At 42.4% G+C, this 20,838-nt stretch overlaps 1 protein-coding gene across 2 annotated transcripts in view; it reads left to right on the top strand.

Annotated features, from left to right (window-relative positions):
• The first annotated feature begins 3,209 nt into the window (after positions 1–3,209).
• The window catches only part of KIAA1958 (KIAA1958 ortholog), a 146,098-nt gene continuing 128,469 nt past the window's right edge, over positions 3,210–20,838 (top strand). Inside the window, exon 1 of one of the 2 annotated variants that reach the window (XM_073549693.1) lies at positions 3,210–3,601. The gene's annotated coding sequence lies outside the window, so the exon portion shown is untranslated. The remainder of the gene's footprint in view (positions 3,602–20,838) is intronic. The other variant, XM_073549692.1, reaches the window with a different exon arrangement.

The following is a 20,838-nucleotide window of genomic DNA, read 5'->3' as shown; positions in this document are numbered from 1 at the left end:
AACAGTGAGTACTGGACTGTGGGGCCATTATATTGGATGGGGGCTTCATTATACTTTATGAGGGGGCTACATTATATTCTATTGGGGCTGCATTGTATTCAATGCAGGGGCTACATTATACTATATAATGGGCTGCATTATATTCTATGGGGGGCTGCATTATACTCTGAGAGGGCTGCCATATATTCTATGGAGGGGCTGCATTATACTATATGAGGGGGACTGCATTATATTCTGTGGGGTGGCTGCATTATACTATAAGAGGGGGTTGCATTATATTCTATGGGGGGGTTACGTTATATTGTATGGCGTGGCTGCATTATGCTCTATGGGATGGCTGCATTATACTGTATCGAGGACTATGGGGAATACATTATACTATATGAAGAACTATGGGGTGCATTATACTATGAGAAGTGAATTGTACTACATGGATGACTGGCGGTCTATTATACTATAAGGAGCACTATGAGGAGTGTATTATACTATATGGAGGAATGAGCAGTGTATTATACTATATGGAGGACTGAGTGCATTTTAATATATGGAGGGCTATGAGGAGTGTATTATACTATATGGAGGACTATGGGGAGTGTATTATACTATATGGAGGACTGAGTAGTGTATTATACTATATGGAGGACTATGGGGCACATTTTGTTATATGGAGGACTATGGGGTGTAAACTGTAGATGTGCTGCTGATAACATAATACTGTATAGACAGATTGATCCATTAGTGATCGTTCTGTCCCCATCATTCTTAGAGGTGGAAAGAGGCGTGGAATCAAGTGTTGAACGACTTCAGTATTGTCAATCACACTTATTTAGCATCCTGAACCTCAGCACATGTAAATACAATCAAAATGCTTCTCTGTGATGTGCAATGTGCTAGCTTTTGGGGCCCAATTTTAAACATTGCCAAGGGCCCCACTTTGCGTAGAACTGGCCCTGCCAGCTCGTACTCTGCTCTGTACCTGTTATTGTGTTTCTCTGTGCGTACTCTACTCTGTCCCTGTACGCTTCCCGGTGCATACTCTACTCCGTCCCTGTCACTGTACGTCTCCCTGTGTGCATGCTGCCTTGCCCTGGATCTCGGTCCTCTCTGTGAGTATCCTGCCCTATCCAGAGTCCCATACCCGCTGTGTGGACTCTGCCTGGTCCTTGTGCCTCTTGGTGAACGCGCTGCTCCGTACTGTTGTTGGTGAGTACCCTGGTTCTTTCGGTTTCCTTTGAGCCGTCCCTCTGGCACTAGCTACTGCGGCATAGCTTCCCCCTGGGCCTGGCCCTAATGGTCCCTGTATAGGGGTCGGTTCCACCTGGTCAGCTTGCCCGGGATTGGTCGACGCCGCGATCCAGTGAGTCCACTCCAGGATTCGTAACAATACGATCCTTACTTCCGTCACTGGAGTGGGACCAGAAAATGTGGGAATACAACCGCAAGCCCGTAGACGCACTACTGACTGCATTCCCACCTGACAGCGGGGTTCAGTAGAGGAACAAGACAGAGGAGAAAGTTGCCAAAGTAGCTAGGGCATCGGCACCACCTCACAAGGGAAGGTTAGCATAGCCAAAATGTGGAAAACCTATCTCAGCCCACCACAACATCCGACACCATCATCTGATGCGGTCCATATTAGCAGGATACAGCGTTTCAACAACATGGTGGAAGAGCACCTGTCCACACGTCTCCACGTACTAAGTGATGGCTCTGCCTTATTTAACTTCTGGGTCTCCAAATTGGACAGTGTGATCTTGCCCTTTACATCTTGGAGGTGGTGGCCTGCCCTGCAGCAAGTGTACTGATTGAATCTGTGTTTAGTATGGCAGGGGGGTCAGATAGGCGCATCCGCCTGTCCACAGCCAACGTAGGGAAGCTAACATTCACTAAAATGAACCAGGCGTGGCTCCCACGGGATTTGTCTCTACTTTTGGCTGACAAGAGAAATAGACCAGCCGCACCAGTTGCAGTTTGTTCGTTCTATTTGCCATTCCGAATGTTTTGGGGGTTCCCAAAATTTAAAACAAAAAACAGTGCTGGCTACCTCCTTCTCTGCCTCTTCCACCTACACCGCTATCTCCTCAAGTTGGATCTCCTTAGCATAGGTCATCACTGTATGATCGGCTGGGATCTGACACATGAAACCCCCACCGATCAGATGTTATTGGTATCGGCGGCCACCTGCTGGGAGTACTCACTTGGGGAGATGGCCATCTTCTGATAGTGGCCGCCCACTCGCCCAGGGTACTGCACATCCATCTCCTATTGATTTGAACATGAGGCAGATGTGCGCACCCATTCACACCCCATCCAAGCTCTGCCCACTTTGGTAGAGCTGGCTAGGACTGAACTGACATTGTGACTTTTTAATGTATATTGTATTTTACACCAGAAAACTGATGTACACACTCGGATGGATTGGCTCTCGAAGTCTGTGTTCCAGCAATAATTATTTGGCGAGTTTTCAATGTTTCAGATTTTCTACACTTCTGTATTTTTTTAGATGCATCATTACAGTGTTTTGACACTGCGGTTTGTTTCTTTTTGGTATTTCATGTTCTAAATAAAACTGTTTTGATTTTTGTTACTTCCTAGCATTTGGCTTTGACAAAACTTTACCGATACAGTCATGTGTGGTTTCTATGCATTTTTAGTGCATTTCTACACAATATGTGGAGAAATTTACGTTGTTGTTTCAAAAACGCACCGCAGGTCAGTTATGGAAAAAAAAAGCAGTGTTGGTGAACCGGCTATAGATCCCAGCCCCTTTACTTGAGCTGTAAAATCCATCGGCAGGGACGATAGTAAGTGTAGGAGTGATAAGTAATTTTTCCCATATACAGACTACTATGTGTATAGCAGAACTCCCACGGGCCTAAGGGCGACGTCTTAGCATCCATTTTAGTCACGCGTCTATTCAAAGCTTTCATTATAAAGAGCTGTGAGCGGGAAAAAAAGCAGAATGCCATTATATGAAGCTTGCGCTTAGGAGCCATGTCAGGGGCCGTGTGTAGCCAATAGCCGTGTGTCACAGGCTCTGCAATGTCGGCTTTTGGCGCGCACCGACATTCTCCTCACAACAATGGGACACCCTGGCTGTGGTGAACGCGCCTTCTAGAACGCCTGACAGAACTGTCCCAACCGTGGAGTCAGCGAGGGGCGGAGCCAACGCCCTGGCTTTCCCGCCTTCCTTCCCTCATAGTGGATGGGAGGCGGCGAGGCGAAGCCCGAGTGTCTGTGTTATTACATACTTCCTGTGGTATATTTATGAGCGCGAGTTCAATTTCCGGCTGCAGCGCCGGACTTGTTCCCCTCCTCCTTGTGTTCTATTTGTATCCCCCCTCGCGCGTATCGCCTCCCCTGACTGGCCAATATAAGATCATCGACTGGGAGGAGCTGTGGTGAAAAGGGATACTGTCTAGGTTATTATACCCCTCCCTACAGACACACACAGCGGTGGATGGGGGAGAGGAGTCCCCCTAAAAGAGCACGACAGGAGAGACCTGCTTGGCTGCCGGGCGGGCAGTGGGAGGGCCAGTCACTAACACCTCAACTTCTCCTATAGTTCAGGCAGAGAATTCCTATGGGGACCCACCTGCAGGTAAGTACTTGCACTGGGGGGGGGGAGGCTTTTGTAAGGTCATCACGCCTGGAAGTGTGTTGCTACATCACCTATGACCTCAGCCACCTCTCTGGGTCCTAGAGTGCTATTGTGATGTCACTGATCGCTTCTGACGTCATGTTTCGAGCGCGAGCCTATTAGAAGGGTGATCAGCCTTCCTGGCAGTTGTTTGTGTGCTGTCTGCCCCTACTCCTGTCCTCCAGATCTCTTGTTAGAATTAAGGAAAGGGCCAGATATTACAAGGCTTTATTAAAAGTGATTTCTCCCAAACCACACGAGCCTTGAACTTCGCTCGGACGAGGCTTCTACTTGGCATTCCCCATCTTCCTTTATCTGCCTGTAATTAATTTATCCCTTTATGTCTCACTTGTCTCCTCAGACTCCCTGTAACAAAGGCTCCACTCCAAGCCAGTCTGTCCTGGGGTTCTAATACTTATTCATCCAGTCTTATAGGATGCAGTCATATTAAAGGCGCACACCGACACTGCACAAGGCAACGCTTTTTTTTTCAGTACAATAAAGAACTGTTTAATTATTCTCCTCATGCAAGAAGGGCCATTTCAAGGATAAAATGTACAGAGGGAAGAATTCGGGAGATTACGAGATAGTGCGCCTCAAAACACGTTATCTTTTCCAGTATTTTTTTTTTTCTTTTACGTTTTTAGACTAGGGGAAGATAACTGGCATGTAGTTCACAATATAAATAAGACTTGCAATAAAATATGAATTTTCTATGAAATTCCATTTTATGAAGTACTAGTTGGCCCGTTGATACATTTTCGCACATTGGTCGTCTGGGGCGCAGGCAATTTCAGAAAAAGCAAGCTGGTCAAATGTCAATGTATTTCATGAGATGATGAACACAGACAGGTATTTATGTATCTATAGGCTGTGTTCAGCATGGATGGAAATGATATTCCGCGTACTTTCTTCTGCTTGTCACAGTCGTGCTTCTTTTGATAAAACGCACATGCTTTTGGCTTGCATGATGCAAACGTGGTTTTATGTAGTGATAGTGCTTGGCATATAGAATAATATATTATGCATGTAGAATGGCTAAAGAAGGTGTCACATCATATCAATATATTCTTCATATAACTTAATACCTTTTGTTTTATTAGTCTTTTGGGACATTTTTATGTATAACGTTCCTCTTTAGAATGTTGAAACTGGTCTAACATTTAGGCTATGTGCCCACGTTGCAGAAATGCTGCGGGCATTTCCACAACTCCCTGCCGCGGGTAAAACACATGCGGAATTCACATGCGTTTCCCCGCAAAACGCAAGCGTTTTAAGCTTGCAGAATGCTAGCGCTTTTCCAAGCGATTTGAAGCATCGCTTGGAAAAGTGACAGGTTGGTCAAGCATAGTGCTTGACAAGTGTGACCAACTTTTTGCTATTGATGTTGCCTATGCAGCATCAATAATAAAAGATCTACTCACCTTCTGTCAGCCCCCGGAGTCCTCCCGCCCCTCATTGGTGCTGTCGTCAACGTCCGTTCCCAGGGATGCCTTGCAGCAATGACCTCTGATGACGTAGCATCACGCGAGACCACTATGTCATCAGAGGTAATTCGCACAATGCGTCCCTGGGAACGGAAGATGTTGGCAGCGTGGCTGAGAGGCAGGAGGACTCCTGGGGCCGACGGAGGGTGAATTTATCTCAAATTTTAATTCTATCTTTTTTTACAGGGATATGGTACCCAGGGCCTGGAGGAGAGTCTCCTCTCCTCCAGATCCCCTGGGTACCATCCACACATGAAGCACTCACTTTACGCATGGTGGGCATAGCCACGTGTGTAAAGTGAGCGTTTCAATGCAATCCTATGGCAGCGGAATCGCCACGATTCTGCAGCAATAATGGACATGCTGCGGATTTTACTGCTATGTGATTCTGCAGCGGTAAAATCCGCAGCATGGGCACAGCAACTGCGGAATCCCATAGGATTGCATAGGGATGCGTTTTAATAGCGTTTTTTAAGCGTTTTCCGCTGCGGCAACGTGGGCACACAGCCTTACAGTCGAAATATGGATCACTGTGTCCGGGCTGTCCGCTGGTCTTCTAAACAGAACTCGACAGATTCAAATATGCTTATGAGGCTGTCGAATTTGCAGCTCCACATCCAGTCTGTACATCATAGTCTATACTCAACCTGTAAAGTGTGAAACTGGCCTTACCATAGATGGAGTAATACGTTCTAATTAAACTTGGCTGTAGTGAGAAAACATCTCTCAAGAAGGCCTTTTTTAAGGAGAGGCAGTCCCTGTTTTTCTCTGTCCTGCTTCACTCCTGAAAGGTTTCTAATTTTTTTTTTTTTTTTTTTTTTAAATTATCAATAGATTTGGGGCAGTAAATTTTCTATATTGATTCAGAAAGTTTCGATCTGGGACTGCGTATTAAACTAAAGATTATTTTATGAAGTTCTGAAGTTGTATGCATATTTTTTTTTTCTGGAAATGAAACATTTCAGAAGAATATAGCCAAAAATAAAAAAAGATATCTGTCAGATCTGCTTCTTAATTTTTACTTTCCTTGGATTTAGCTTTGAAAAGAACTGGATCCAAAGGAGAGAAGGTCTTATTTTCTATTTGGATTTAAAGGGAACCTGATGGCAGTCCACTGGCAGCATGCATAAGGCTGAGTTCACACGTGGCGTTTTTTTCGCGTTTCCGCGGCGGTTTTAACCGCGCGATTTTGCCGCGAAAAATAAGCATCCCATGCATTCCTATGGGATTCCGCAATGCTGTGGTTTTTACCGCTGCGGAATCGCTTCGCGGTAAAAACCGCAGCATGCTCATTAACTTGCGGAATCGCAGCGATCCCGCACCCATAGGAATGCATTGTTCCGCTTATTTCCCGCATGTGGCTGTGCCCACCATGCGGAAAGTAAGCAGAACATTTGCGGATGGTACCCACTGTCTGGAGGAGAGGAGACTGTCCTCCAGGCTTTGGGTACCATATCCCTGTAAAAAATAGAATTTAAAAATAAAAAATATTGTTATTCTCACCCTCCGACGTCCCGCGCAGTCTTCCCGCTTCTCTTCACGCTTTCGTTCCCAGTAATCCTTTGCGAAAATGCCCGCGATGGCGTCCGTTCTCGCGGGATCGCGAAGTCTCGCGGTCATTCACGCGACGTCATCGCGAGACGTCGCGATCCTGCGAGAACGGACGTCATCGCGGGCATTTTCGCAAAGGATTACTGGGAACGGCTGCGCGGGACGTCGGAAGGTAAGAATAACACCGTTTTTTATTTTTTTTTTTACATACTATCTTTTACTACTGATGCCGCATAGGCAGCCTCAGTAGTAAAAAGTTGGTCACACTTGTCAAACACTGTGTTTGACGAGTGTGACCAACCTGTCAATCAGTTCTCCAAGCGATGCTACAGATCGCTTGGAAAACGCTAGCATTCTGCAAGCTAATTACGCTTGCAAAGTGCTAGTTTTTCCGCGGGAAAATCACGGGAATTTAAAATGCGATTTTCCCGCGGACTGGAATTCCGGAATTCTCGCGGTAATTTCCGCGAGAGTTCCAGTACGTGTGCACATAGCCTTAGACTCCGCTGGCTGTATAATTTCAGTTTGATTTGGAAACGCTGAAGCATTTCAGATCACATACTTTTAGCTGACCTAGGACCAACCCGCATTTGTGACTAGTCAGCAAAGGCGTTTTCTTGGTGGCTTCACTCCGCCTGCTACCTTTGGGCGAAAGGTCCCTGTGTATATTTATAGAGAGAGACCTGTCAGGCGGGTGGGAAGCTGCTTGGGACCAGCTTTTTATACTACCAAAGCATAAATAAGGACAGCGCCTCACAAGTTGGTTAATTTGCTTCATTTATTCTGCCTCCAGTTGTGAGGAGGCAGAATAAATTTGAAGCAAATTTACCAACTTGTGAGGCGCTGTCCTTATTTATGCTTTGTTATTTGGACGTGTTCCAAGAAGGACTCCTTGGATATGATGTGCACTTCACCTTTGGGTAATGTTGACCCTACTGCTCCATGAGTTGCTTTGAGTCAGCTTTTTATACTAGTCTCCCATGCGGCTTAGTCCCCCCAGCCAGCTTTTAAAGTATAGTTCTCTGAAACGCCGCAGCCATTTCAAATTTCACAGTCAAACATACATGGCTGAAATCATACAGCCAGTGTCTGATAACTGCTGCCTGTGGATCAGGCAGCATGTACCTGTCAGTTTCCTCTTAAAGGGGTTGTCCACTACAAGACAATTCCTTCTTAAACTAAATGTTCTGCCTGAATAAAATAAAGCCTATACTCACCCCCCATGCCGGGTCCGCTCCAGCGTTGCTGGCACTTGCTCTCCCCGGGGCTGTGATGCAGTGGAATGACATGATGCCCAATCGGCGCTGGAGTCACTGTCTCCGCCTTTGGACAAACTGAGCATGAAGAGGAAGTCCGGGATCAGCTGCAGCCCGGACTTCCTCTTCATGTTGAGTTTGTCCAGAGACAGTGACACCAGCGCTGATTGGGCGTCGAGCATCACATGTCACAACACCGCATCAGAGCCCCGGGGAGAGCGAGTGCCGACACTGCAGGAATGGAGCCATCACAGGAGGCGAGTGTAGGCTTTATTTAATTGGGGCCAGACATTTAGTTTAAGAAGGGGTTGTCCTAGTAGTGGACAACCAGGGCTGTGGAGTCGGAGTTAGTTTTGGTTGGAGTCGGTAGAAATGTACCGACTCCAGCTTTAAAAAAAATGTATTAATATTTCATAATTGAACTTTCATATGAATTTTATAAATGTTACTCAAATATATATGTTCTATCAAACTATGAACAACAGTGATAAGCAGTTCTGCTGGAGATAGAGACATTTCTTACTTCTTGTGTGTCACTGTTCTCCACTGCCCTTATCTAATCTTATACTTGGTTAACCTCATGCTGCCCCAACCCCCCTTCTTACAATGTATGAAAGTGAAAATGTGTTGCAAATTCTTAGTAGTAAAGCTCCTCCTCTAGACTAGATCATACTAGGTGTGCGTCTTCCAAGCATCTCACAGCTGCCTGCTACTCAGAAGAGGAAGACTGTAAGAAGTATTATCCTTTCAACAAACTTTGCATCAGTTAACTGTGAGTACATGAGGAATAATAACAGTATTACTGACCACTATATCAGTTGTACGACCTGGCAATAATTTTGTACAATTGTTTTTAGGAAAAACAATTGTCATTTGGATTGTGAATGCAGAATTAAAAACCTTAGAATGTCAAAGAAGCATCACATTAAATCAGCTGTATTTGAACATTTCACCATCACTCAAGATAGAAAACATTATGTCTGTCAGTGTATGACAAATGATCCAGACGAAAACAAATGCTGTGAAGCCAAGATGAGTGCATATTCAGGCAAAGATAAAAATGCTCCTACCAGAGCTTCTAATCTAAAGAGACATTTACAGCGCTTTCATCCAGAAGTACTGAAAGCAGTGGATGAGAAAGATTGCATCCAAACCAATGAACCAGTGCCCAGCTCTTCCAGCCAAACAAAGGAGCAGAGAACTTTGCAGCCATCAGTTGCAAGATATTTTGTCAGTGACAAAGTTACTGTGACAATGACAGTAGATACATTTAAAAAACAGATCATAGAGCTTGTTGTAAAGGATAGTGTGCCTATTTCATTATTTTCACGACCAGCTTTTATGTGTCTGAATGGGGAAATGGCCCGCAAGCTTGGTGTTTCTCTGGAGAGAGAGAGATTATTAGAAAATTAGTAATCGAAGAAGCTTTTAGACAAAAGGAAGAACTTAAAAAAACTCTCAAGGGACGCTTTCTGTTTCTTAAAATGGATGCCTGCACACGTCACAGAGTGAACTATTTTGCCATCAATGTCCGATTTGTTTGTGACAAAAATGAAATAGTTACCAAGACATTGGCAGTAAAAGACACCAAAGCTCATCACACCAGTGAGTTTCTCCGGGTCTTGGTGGAAAAGGTTCTGCAAGACTATGAACTTAAAAAAGAGCAAGTTCTTTCTGTCGTAACTGACAATGCTTCAAATATGATAAGTACTATTAAGCTAATGAATGAGAGTAATGATGGTGACCAGCAGCTAGAAGAACATTCTGGGTCCACAGACACAGAAATGTTTGAAATAGAGGAACACAGTATTGTAACTGAGGAGCAAACTGAAGTTGCTTCAGATGAACAGCAACATGATAGTTTAGATGATCTTGTTGAAACTGTGTCAATATGTTCTTTCATTCATCACATGCGCTGTATTGTGCATACGCTACAGCTGGCTATAAGAGACAGTCTGCAAGAAGGACATGCTGCTGCACTGATTGGCAAGGTGAGAAAATTGGCTACTGTTGCCAGAACCCCTAAAGTTGACTCAATTTTGAAGAGACGTGCTGGAAAAGGGGCAATTATTGATCAAGCCACACGATGGGGCAGTACTTACTTAATGATTCAGCGCTTGGTTGAACTGAAAACCTTTCTTGTAGACATGGCTAACCCTCAACTGACGCTAAATGAAAGTCAGTGGAATCAGGTGACTGAGCTGGAAAAATTGCTAGAGCACCCATTTACAGTGACTAAAAAATTACAAGCAGAGGACTTAACTTCAGGTATTTTCTTAAAGGAGTGGAAGAACCTGATGTTTCGCCTGTCCCAAAGAGGAGGGTTAAATGCAAGTGGCATTGCTACATCAATGAAATGGAGAGAGGAGCTACTATTACAAAATAACATTCTTTTGGCAGCTGTTTATGTAGACCCAATGCATCGGATTCTTCTAGATGATCAACAGCTAAGTAAAGGAAAAGAAGCTCTGTTTGAAATAGCAGTAAGGATGAAAGGGTTGCAGAACAGTCAGGAGGAACAAGAAGAATTTGGTCGTCCTGCCACATCTTCACCCTCATCATCAACTGATGAAGAATTTAATTTCGAAAAATATTTGGATCACAAGGACCGTGCAAAGCGTTCCCGCATAGAAGAAGGGTCATCCCCATCAAGGAACACAGCCAGTACATTTCAGCAGAATTTTTCATGTGCACTAAAAGAAATTGAGAAATTTGACCGTTCATCAAAAATAACAGTGCAACAAGCGATTCCTCTGTATCCTGACATTGTCAGAGATGTTGCCCGAGTGGTTACTGCTCTGCCACAAACACAAGTTAGTGTAGAGAGGTTGTTCTCTGCTCTCAAAATAATTAAATCAGATTTGAGGGCATCCATGAAGGAGGATCTGACAGAGGCAATACTTTTTCTGAGGACAAATTTATAGATTTCTTCTTAACTGCATAAAAGTGTTTATTGCATATTTACTTACAGTTTAGAAAAGTTTATAAAAGTTATTTGCTATATTCTAATTGTATTCTAATAAATGTAGTTTTTGCTCTAAGTGGTCTGATTACTTATATGATGGTGAGAAACTGAATAAGCACGATGTTTAATATTTTACAACAGTAAATTTGTTATGAATTGGCCATTTATGAAGGAGTCGGGGCCTGGTAAAATCCAGAATCAAGGAGTCGGAGTCGCAACTGTGGCTTACCGACTCCACAGCCCTGCGGACAACCCCTTTAAGGTTTTTATTATTTGGATATGTTTCAAACTAAAATTAATAGAATTTCTCAAATTAGTTTATTTGTAAAAGCTCCTCCATTTCACTGCTCGCCTTGGGTCCTAGCAGCCAGATCTGTGTGAAGGGGCTGCCTGGTTGATTTAAACAGCTAAGCCATCTCTCTTTACTCTTTGAATCTGCAGAGAAGGGGAAAAAAGCTGGTTTATCTATTGAGCTGATGCAGCAAGCCTTCTTCAGACATGTTACTAGTCATTACTGACATAGTGAGGGAGGAGAAGAAGCAGGTCACCAAATGTTGGATGATGTAAACACACATTCACTAATCTAAGAACCAGGGCTGTGGAGTTGGAGCTCATTTTGGTGGAGTTGGAGTCGGTATAAAATGGTCCGACTCAGACTCCTAAAATATATAATAAATTGGGTACAGTAGTTCAATGCAGAATGTGCTGAATATTTTTTCATAGGAATTTGGGAAAGTTGAAATGTCCTATAAATGGCTGTTCTATTCCTGATCTAAGGCTACATTCACACACAGCGTTTTTGCTGTGTTTTTTGAGGATACCTTTTTCAGCTGCAAAAGCAGATCAGCTTTTTAAAAAACCACATCACCTGAAATGTTTTTGAGCTCATAGATAATGTTTTCAATAGCAAAAGCAGATTAGAAATCTGCTCTATCTATCCATATCTGTCTACCATATCTTAACTGTACCAAAAAGCAGGGCTGTGGAGTCGGTAAGCCAAACCTGCGACTCCAACTCCGACTCCTCAATGTCCCTTACTCCGACTCCCACATATATTGCTTATATTTAAGTGAAAAATTTATTGTAGTACAATGTGAACATCAGACATTTAATCATTTCTATGATACAATAATCAAGATATTTAGAACTGTATAATATCTATTATATACTTACGGTACAGACCAAAGTTTGGACACACCTTCTCATTCAAAGAGTTTTCTTTATTTTCATGACTATGAAAATTGTAGATTCACTCTGAAGGCATCAAAACTATGAATTACCACATGTGGAATTATATAATTAACAAAAAAGTGTGAAATAACTGAAACTGTCTTATATTCTAGGTTCTTCAAAGTAGCCACCTTTTGCTTTGATTACTGCTTTTCACACTCTTGGCATTCTCTTGATGAGCTTCAAGAGGTAGTCTCCGGAAATGGTCTTCCAACAGTCTTGAAGGAGTTCCCAGAGATGCTTAGCACTTGTTGGCCCTTTTGCCTTCACTCTGCGGTCCAGCTCACCCCAAACCATCTCGATTGGGTTCAGGTCTGGTGACTGTGGAGGCCAGGTCATCTGGTGTAGCACTCCATCCCTCTCCTTCTTGGTCAAATAGCCCTTACACAGCCTGGAGGTGTGTTTGGGGTCATTGTCCTGTTGAAAAATAAATGATGGTCCAACTAAACGCAAACCGGATGGAATAGCATGCTGCTGCAAGATGCTGTGGTAGCCATTCTCATTCAGTATGTCTCCAATTTTGAATAAATCCCCAACAGTGTCACCAGCAAAGCACCCCCACACCATCACACCTCCTCCATGCTTCACGGTGGGAACCAGGCATATAGAGTCCATCCGTTCACCTTTTCTGCGTCGCACAAAGACACGGTGGTTGGAACCAAAGATCTCAAATTTGGACTCATCAGACCAAAGCACAAATTTCCACTGGTCTAATGTCCATTCCTTGTGTTCTTTAGTCCAAACAAGTCTCTTCTGCTTGTTGCCTGTCGTTAGCAGTGGTTTCCTAGCAGCTATTTTACCATGAAGGCCTGCTGCACAAAGTCTCCTCTTCACAGTTGTTGTAGAGATGTGTCTGCTGCTAGAACTCTGTGTGGCATTTACCTGGTCTCTAATCTGAGCTGCTGTTAACCTGCGATTTCTGAGGCTGGTGACTCGGATGAACTTATCCTCCGCAGCAGAGGTGACTCTTGGTCTTCCTTACCTGGGGCGGTCCTCATGTGAGCCAGTTTCTTTGTAGCGCTTGATGGTTTTTGCCACTGCACTTGAGGACACTTTCAAAGTTTTCCCAATTTTTCGGACTGACTCACCTTCATTTCTTAAAGTAATGATGGCCACTCGTTTTTCTTTACTTAGCTGCTTTTTTTCTTGCCATAATACAAATTCTAACAGTGTCTTCAGTAGGACTATCACCTGTGTATCCACCAGACTCCTGCACAACACAACTGATGGTCCCAACTCATTTATAAGGCAAGAAATCCCACTTATTAAACTTGACAGGGCACACCTGTGAAGTGAAAACCATTTCCGGTGACTACCTCTTGAAGCTCATCAAGAGAATGCCAAGAGTGTGCAAAGCAGAAATCAAAGCAAAACGTGGCTACTTTGAAGAACCTAGAATATGACATACAGTATTTTCAGTTGTTTCACACTTTTTTGTTAATTATATAATTCCACATGTGTTAATTCATAGTTTTGATACCTTCAGAGTGAATCTACAATTTTCATAGTCATGAAAATAAAGAAAACGCTTTGAGGTGTGTCCACACTTTTGGTCTGTACTGTGTGTGTATAATATATATACAAACACTATGACTTATCTTGGCTAAGATAAAGCCTAGATCCTCAGGCTACATTCACACTATGGGCGTAGCCAGGATCAAACCTGGGGGGGGCAGAACTTCATACTGTTCAGCAGAATTTCATACTGCACACCTCAGCTGCTGCAGAACCTCATACTTCACACCCCTACACTTGAAAATAAAGCCTGCACCTTAAGAAGATGTCGTGATGAATGCAGTCTATTTATTCCAACTATCAATTGATGTTGATGTGTTACTGAAGACGAGCAATGCCTGTCCTGGGCATCCTTTTGGGCAGCTATGAGGTGTACCTGACTGGTGCTAAAAAAAGGAGTGTTAGTTTGTGTGCTACCCGGCTTTCATTCTTTTTGGTACAGATATGATATGGATATATAGAGCAGATTTCTAATCTGCTTTTGCTATTGAAAACATTATCTATGAGCTCAAAAACCTTTCAGGTGATGCGGTTTTTTAAAAAGCTGATCTGCTTTTGCTACTGAAAAACGTATCCTCAAACGCAGGAAAAACGCTGTGTGTGAATGTAGCCTTGGATCAGGAATAGAACAGTCATTTATAGGACATTTCATAACTTTCTCAAATTCCTATGAAAAAATATTCAGCACATTCTGCATTGAACTACTGTACCCAATTTATTATATATTTTAGGAGTCGGACCATTTTAAACCGACTCCGACTCCACCAAAATGAGCACCGACTCCACAGCCCTGCCAAAAAGAATGAAAGCCAGGTAGCACACAGACTAACGCTCCTTTTTATTCTAGCACCAGTCAGGTACACCTCATAGTTGCCCGAAAGGACGCCCAGGCATTGCTCATCTTCAGTAACACATCAACATCAATTGATAGTTGGAATAAATAGACTGCATTCATCACATCTTAAGGTGCAGGCTTTATTTTCAAGTGTAGGGGTGTGCAGTATAAGGTTCTGCAGCAGCTGAGGTGTGCAGTATGAGATTCTGCAGAACAGTATGAGGTTCTGCCCCCCCCTAGTTTTGATCCTGGCTAAAACCGTTTCTTATAGATATGGCGAACCCTCAGGTAACCCTAAATGAAGGTCAATGGACACAGGTGGCTGAATTGAAGGAATTGCTTAATCACCTATTTACCGTGACTAAAAAAAATTGCAAGCTGAGGATTTAACTCCTGGCATTTTCATAAGGGAGTGGAAGAGCTTGCTATTTTGCTTGTCCCAAAGAGGAGATTTAATCGCAGATGGCATTTCTGCTTCAATGAAACTGAGAGACACAGCTATTGGAAAATAAAATTTTTCTGGCAGCTGTTTATGTGGACCCAAGTCATCGTATATTGCTTGATAATCAACAGCTTTCTAAAGGAAAAGAAGCTCTGACTGAGGTAGCAGTTAGGATGAGTGGCCTACAGGAGGACTGCCAGGCGCAAAAGGACTTGGGTCATGACAGTGCTACTGCTGCCATATCTTCATCCTCATCAGATGAGGAGTTTGACTTTGACAAGTATTTGGATGATATGGAGCAGGCAAAGCGTTGCTGCAAGGAAAAAGATTTCACTCCGTCTCCTATAGAAAGCAGATTGACCATATTTCAGCAAAATGTTTCACTTGCTCTCAAAGAAAAAGAAAAATTCATCCGTTCATCAAAACTGACTGTGCATGAGGCAATTCCTTTATACTTGGAAATTGTTAGAGATGTTGCCCATGTGGTTACGGCTTTGCCTCCAACCAAGTTGGTGTAGAGAGGTTGTTCTCTGGCCTTAAAATTATTAGGTCAGATTTGAGGTCATCTATGAAGGAGGATCTGATGGAGGCAATTCTATTTCTTAGAACAAATTCATAGACTGCACAAATGTTACTTAGTATGTTTTTGTTGAAAACTGTTTTTTGCCACTTACATAGTTTATTACATAGTGTGATAGATAGAGATATATATATATATATATAATCGATATTACATAGTGTATTACATATTTACAATTTATTACAGTTTTTTGTGTTCTAAAGTTGTGTTCCAATAAATAGATATTATGTTCTATCTAAATGTCTTGATTATTGTATCATAAAAATGATTAAATGTCTGATGTTCACGTTGTACTACAATAAATGTTTCACTTAAATATAAGCAATATATGTTGGAGTCGGTGGAAGGGAAATTGAGGAGTCGGAGTCGCAGGTTTGGCTTACTGACGCCACAGCCCTGCTAAGAACAAGAAGTAATCTTTGTCTCTAAATTTGTACATATGAAAACCATAATTTGTATGGGTTTTATGGAATAGTGCAACAGAGGAAGAGAAAAATGTGACTGCATTATGCTTTTCGCAAAGTTTCAAATAAATGTAAAGTATAACAAATGTAAAAAACCGCACCAACACAATAAACAGAAAAACCTAACAGCTTTTTTACACTATTTTTTTTTTTTATATTTAAGTGTATGGAGGGAAAATACCAGTAAAAACCCTATCACTGAAGATGTTAGGCTATGTGCCCACGCTAGTGTTTTTAAACGCTCAGAAAACCGGACTTCTTCCCAGAAAACGCACGTTTTATTTCTGCGCGTTTTTGATGCAGTTTTTTTTTTCTGCGCGTTTTCTGGGAACATTGGAAACAGCTAAAAACGCGGAGCTATGTGGAAAATAATGAGCATGCTGCGTTTTTAGCCGCTAAGTGTTTTCTGCGCAGAAAAAAAACGCATTCATTGGCACAAGAAGCCCAAAATGCATTAAATTGAATGGGAAGCTTCTTTTAAGCATTTCTGAAGCGTCTGAACCGGCACAAACTCTTCAAAAACGCTTAAAAAAAAAAAAAAAAAAAAAAGCAACGTGGGCACACAGCCTAAAAGAAAGTCACTCAGACTAAACCAAAATAACAATATATACATCCCAAATTTATTGTTTAAAGAGGACCTTTCACTTGGTCAAAAAATGTAGTTAAATACCTTGTAAAAATCCCCATATTTCCCCGCTGCTACTAATCTTTTTTCCTTTTTGCGCTGCATCAGTCCATTAGAGAGAGATTCATATTTGTCACTTTTTTAACATTATATGAAATCTCTGCTTACAGTCCTGGGCACTTCTTCAGAGTCTTATCTGAGTGCAAATGCCTTTAGGGTACTGTCACACTTAGCGATGTACCAGCGATCCCGACCAGCGATATGACTAAGTGGTCGCTAGTGAGATGCCACACAGGCAGATCTCACCAGCGACATAGCAGGGGTCGGGTGTCGCTACTTACCTGTCACACCATGCGATCCTGACGTCCTCCCGCCCTGCTCCACGTTCGTCGTCACAGCAGGAAGCTGACGACGAGAAACAGTCCTGCCTGTTCTCGCGCGATCAGCGATAACCAGCGGGTGAGCGGGTTGTAGGTAAGTATCACACATAGCAATATCGCTATAACGTCACAAGTTATAGTGATATTGCTAGCGATATCGCTTAGTGTGACAGTACCTTTACTCCATCCTCCCAGACACTGATAATCAAAACTAAGCAGTGGTCTGATTCTGCTAGATCAGCTGCCGAGTCGTGATTGGCAGCGTTTTTGGCGATTGCCAAACGTAAATTCGGCACAAATATGGCACATTCAGATTCGTGATCGGAAAACCGAGCATAATTTTATAAAATCGGTAACATTCGGTAAAAGTCCGAGAATATTTGCTTTGCCACAAAAAAAATTTCAGCACTTTAGCAACGATAATGGTGGTGTATCATGAGCGTTTGGCACGTGTTTGAGGGGAGGGAGTTGACAGAGCTCAGAGGCGTGGTGTTGTAAGCACAGCAGTCATTATTTTTATTTTTTTCCTAACTTTGTGTGCACATTGGCTAGCCGCAATAATTTTGACACTGTAACAGCGCAGAGAGGCTGCTCCTGACGCTGGCACTGTTAACAGCAAGATTTCATTATTTAGTTAGGCGGTTGTATATCAGTCAGATAGTGTGGCTGTAAAACTTACCTTCCGATTTTTTTTTTTTTTTTTTTTTTTTTTTTTTTTTTCGGGTGGGGGCATTACTGAGGTTCACAGACAAAGCCAGCGGGGACATGTCCTACAAGTGTGTTGTGCACTGCTTCTATTTTGTTCCATGCACAATACCATTGGGCAGTGAGGACAAAATAACTACATTTTTACCACCAAAATGTTGTTTCAGTCAAAGATTTTACATTTTCACACAAGAAGTGGGTACAAATTGGCAACAATTTGTCCCACAATTTCTACTGAACGTGGCAATACCCCATATATGGCTGTGCAGTGCTACTTAGCCATGCGGAGAGACTCTGGAGGAACGGAGCGCTATTTGCCTATTCAAGTGACTGGGTCTGTGCACATGTTAGTGTGTTTCCACGGACCGTGTGTCCGTGGGCAAACCACGCCGATATATACCGTTTTTTTTAATGTCTGCACGGGCCACAAAACATCCAGCACACGTGCATACACTTAACACACATGGATATCATCCATGTTACACGCATCGGCGCCAGGCTCAATGGCACATCATATTGCAGTTTTAAATGTTTGTTTAGTATTTATCATCATGCATATCCCGCGTCATGTATGGTATGTTATGCTGTTTACCGATCAGATTAATTGATTTTATATTTAGAATCGTAGAGTTGGAAGGGACCTCCTGGGCCATCTGGTCCAACCCCCTGCTCAAAGCAGGATTCACTAAATCATCCCAGTCAGATGTCTGTCCAGCCTCTGTTTGAAGACTTCCATTGAAGGAGAACTCACCACTTCTCGTGGCAGCCTGTTCCACTCATTGATCACTCTAACTGTCAAAAAGTTTTTTCTAATATCTAATCTGTGTCTCTTCCCATTCAGTTTCATCCCATTGCTTCTAGTCTTTCCTTGTGCAAATGAGAATAAAGTTGATCCTTCTACAATGTGACAGCCCTTTAGATATTTGTAGACAGCTATTAAGTCTCCTCTCAGTCTTCTCTTTTGCAAACTAAACATTCCCAAATCCTGCAACCTTTCCTCATAAGACAGGGTTTGCAGACCGGTCACCATTCTGGTCGCTCTTTTCTGAACTTGCTCCAGTTTGTTGATGTCTTTTTTAAAATGTGGTGCCCAAAACTGGACACAATATTCCAGATGAGGTCTGACCAAAGAGGAGTAGAGGGAAATAATGACTTCACGTGATCTAGACTGTATGCTTCTGTTAATACATCCTAGAATTGCATTTGCCTTTTTTGCTGCTGCATCACACTGTTGACTCATATTCAGTCTGTGATCTATTAGTATACCCAAGTCTTTTTCACATGTGCTGTCACTTAGCCCTATTCCTCCCATTCTATATATGCTTTTTTCATTTTTATTGCCCAGATGTAGTACTTTGCATTTCTCCCTGTTAAAAACCATTCTGTTAGTTGCTGCCCACTTCTCCAGTTTATTTAAATCTTTTTGAATCCTCTCTCTCTCTTCTCTAGTATTAGCTATCCCTCCTAGCTTTGTGTCATCAGCAAATTTAATCAGTTTACCCTCAATTCCTTCATCTAAATCGTTGATAAAGATGTTGAACAATACAGGGCCCAGGACAGAGCCCTGTGGTACCCCACTTGAGACATTCTTCCAACTGGATGTGCAGCCATTTACGACCACTCTTTGGGTCCGATCACTAAGCCAGTTATGAATCCACCTAACAGTTGCCTTGTCCATTCCATACTTAGTCATTTTTTCAATAAGGATTGTATGAGAGACTTTGTCAAATGCTTTGCTGAAGTCAAGATATACTATATCTACAGTATTTCCTTGATCCACCCAATCAGTGATTCTGTCATAGAAGGAAATTAAGTTAGTCTGACATGACTTATTAGTTAGAAACCCATGCTGACTCTGTTTAATCACTTCATTCTTATCCAGGTATTGACATACATGTTGTTTAATAATTTGTTCAAAGATCTTTCCTGGTATAGAAGTCAGACTCACCGGCCTATAGTTGCCTGGGTCCACCTTCTTCCCCTTTTTGAAGATAGGAACAACATTTGCTCTTCTCCAGTCTTCTGGCACTTCTCCTGTTCTCCAAGAATTTTCAAAGATTATGGAGAGGGGTTCAAAAATTTCTTCTGCTATCTCCTTCAGTACTCTGGGGTGTAATTCATCTGGACCTGGAGACTTGAATTCATTTAGGTTAGCTAAGTGTTTCCTCACTATCTTTCTGTTTATAGATATCCTGGATTCTTCTATTCCCTTAATAGGACAGTGAATAACAGTTGATGTTGCATTTCCTTTCTGAGAGAAAACAGATGCAAAATAGGAATTTAAAAGTTCAGCCTTTTCAACATCCTGTCTTACCATTTCATCATTTTCATCCTGTAAAAATCCTATAGCATCTTTAGCTTTTCTTTTACTTTTGACATATCCCCAAAATCCTTTATTATTGCTTTTGACATCTCTTGCAAGCCTCAGTTCATTTTCAGCTTTAGCTAATCTGATTTGTGCCCTGCAGGTTCTGCAGACAGCATTATATTCTTCTTTAGATATGCCTCCCTCTTCCCATTTTATAAACATTTTTTTCTTCCTTTTTAGCATGTGCTTAAGTTCTGTGTTCATCCATCCTGGTTTCCTTAAATGCTTCCTATTCTTCCCTCTTTTCGAAATTGTTAACAATTGTGCTTTGAGAATTTCATTTTTCAAGATTTCCCATCCTTCCTGGACATTTTTGTCTTTAAGGATATCCAGCCATTGGATCCCTCCAATTCTCTTTCTGAATCCCTTAAAATCTGCCTTTCTGAAATCTAACCTTGACGTCTGAGTCTTCACAGGTCTTCCACCTCTAGTTATCCAAAATTCTAAAATAGCATGGTCGCTACCTCCTAGGGTCCCAGCCACTTTTACCTCCTCAACCATTTCCTCCCTGTTTATAAGGATTAGATCCAAGGTAGCAGTTCCCCTTGTTTTCTCCCTTACCTTTTGGAAGATAAAGTTGTCAGCAAGAGAGGATAAGAATTTCCTTGACCTGTTAGTTTTGCCTGAGAGAGATTCCCAACAAATGTCTGGATAGTTGAAATCTCCCATGACAACTATGTCATATTTTTTAGAGAACTTGGCCATCTGATGCATAAAGAGTTCATCTATATCTTCGGCTTGCACAGGCGGCCTGTAGTAAATGCCTACAATGGTGTCCTTTCCATTGTTCTGTCC

This window comes from Dendrobates tinctorius, unplaced genomic scaffold (assembly GCF_039654945.1).
Source record: "Dendrobates tinctorius isolate UK_male_01 unplaced genomic scaffold, ASM3965494v1 ptg000160l, whole genome shotgun sequence".
NCBI lineage: Eukaryota > Metazoa > Chordata > Amphibia > Anura > Dendrobatidae > Dendrobates > Dendrobates tinctorius.
The sequence above is the reverse complement of the archived record's forward strand: the minus strand, read 5'-3'. Positions and strand labels throughout refer to the sequence as shown.